We start from the raw sequence: 2,162 nt of genomic DNA on the forward strand, positions 1-2,162 counted from the left end.
GAACCAACAGGAACCAGCAAGAACCAACAGGAACCAACAGGAACCAACAGGAACCAACAGGAACCAACATGAACCAACAGGAACCAACAGGAACCAGATGTAATCGGATTGAATCTGGTTGAATTTCAGCTAAATGAGGTGAAAATCGGGAACTCTAAATGTGAACTAAAACTAACAACCAATCCGGTTTTCTCTTTTGTGTTTGGATGGAATTTGCTGCTGAATGAGTTAAATTTGAATCTGAGGTTTTTTTCCTCCCTGTGTTAAAACGTCTCGTTCCTCTCCTGACCTCCTGAGTGTTTTTGCATGAAGTTTCTGCGTTTGCATGGAAACGGTAGCAGCGATCTGCACCAGCAGCTCCCAATAATTTGCTTAATGCTGCCATTACTGAGGAAAACCTGCAGGAACATTTTATATTTATATCAGAGCCACAACTTCTAGAAATCCACATTTTCCGTCTCCAACAAGGATTTTTTTTTTCTCTTTCACAGCAGAAAAACCTGGATAAAAATATTCACACCTCAACTCATGAGTTCAAATAAAAATCACTAGTAAATGTTTCTGTCATGTAGAATATTATCTTTTGCCTTCTAAGTCAGGATTACAAAGAACCCGAGAGACAAACGTGAAAATGTTTCTGGGAACTGAGGTTTGGTCCTTTTGTGGGGGTTTTCTGTTGCCTGCTGCTTCCCTCTCCTTCCACTAGATGGCGCCAAGAGGCTCCATCTACGCACATGTGACTCATCATGTGATCATCTGGGAGGAGGACTGGCTGCTCTGCCCCTCTGAGCTGGCTCTGTGTTTTCTCTGAAGTTGCTTTTAGTAATTTATTCTTGTTGCTTCTCTCTCAGGTGTTTCCCTGTGACGCCGTGGATTGTTGCCCACCGGTTGCCCGAGTCCCTTCTTCGCCCCTGCAGATAAATCAGAAACTGTTCCTGGATTCTCAGCTGGCAGTCGGTTCGCTCCTTGTTGCTCCTCACCTGAACTTACCTGTCCGCCCTCCACCGCAGCTTCTCCACCAACCACAGAAGACCTCACACTGGAACCCGGACCACTTCCAGGACACCTACAAAGACCGAACCCACTGCATTTCTCCCCCGACGGAAGATAATCTTCATTTCAAGTAAGATCAGCCTGATTCTTCCAGAAGTTCCACTTTCCAACAACCTAAAACTCAGCATCTCTTTCTCACTGCTCTTCAGAGTCCAGACGACCCCAGCTGGACAAGAACCACACAATCTCATTTTCATCATTGTAAAAATAAACTTTATTCCTCTGATCTCCTGCTGATGTTGTGCAACAAAATGGTTGATTTGGTAACGAATAACTTGATAAAAGCGTCTGCTACGTTTGTACTTTGTAAAGATCAAAATTACAAAGTTGAGGCAGAAGAAAATATCATGACCTCTGACTGTTTTCCAAATAAAATGTAATATTAATGCCATGGTTTTTAATTTGTGCTCACAAGTTTTTGAAAATGGTAAAGATTATGAATGACATAATGCCCATCGTCTGCCAATAAAATGATACTGAGGAAACTTTTATTGTATGATGTGAAGAAGGTACACGATGTTATCATCTTTATTCTTTAATTGTTTCTGTTTTAGCGCAACTGACAGTCTGGTGGATATCGGAGATGATATGTGGAAATGTTTATTATCAGGCGTGCAGAGGGGGGCTCGGGTTAGGGTAGGGTTTGGATGGTTAGGCTTTGATAACCAGATGATAGGCTTTGCATGATTTTGTAAATTATGATAATTTAATGCAAAGTTGGCACTTTTAATTGACTTTCAATGCAACTTTTAGAGCAACTTTGCATTAAAAGTGTCATTTACCAAATGACACTTCATGACAACTGTAATAAACATTCATAAAGACTTCTTTATGTTCATGACAGATGTTATGTCATGTTTATAACAGTGTCATGTCAGTCTTATGCACACCCCTTCAAATAAAGTGTTACCAAATTACCTTACCTAAATGGAAAAAGGATAATTCTCCACAGCCTCCATACTGGTCTCTGTGCTAGTCTTCATGCTAGCCTCCATATTAACCTCCTGCTAGCCTCTGTGCTAGCCTCCATATTAACCTCCTGCTAGCCTCTGTGCTAGCCTCCATATTAACCTCCTGCTAGCCTCTGTGCTAGCCTCCATATTAACCTC

The 2,162-nt window shown here is 41.6% G+C and overlaps 1 long non-coding RNA gene across 1 annotated transcript; it reads left to right on the top strand.

The window, feature by feature from the left end:
• The first annotated feature begins 703 nt into the window (after positions 1 to 703).
• LOC103155276 (uncharacterized) lies at positions 704 to 1,449 on the top strand. Its single transcript, XR_478022.2, has 2 exons — positions 704 to 1,123; positions 1,203 to 1,449. It is a non-coding gene; the product is annotated as an uncharacterized LOC103155276 (long non-coding RNA).
• The last annotated feature ends 713 nt before the right edge of the window (positions 1,450 to 2,162 follow it).

Source organism: Poecilia formosa, unplaced genomic scaffold, assembly GCF_000485575.1.
Source record: "Poecilia formosa unplaced genomic scaffold, Poecilia_formosa-5.1.2 Scaffold420, whole genome shotgun sequence".
Taxonomy (NCBI): domain Eukaryota; kingdom Metazoa; phylum Chordata; class Actinopteri; order Cyprinodontiformes; family Poeciliidae; genus Poecilia; species Poecilia formosa.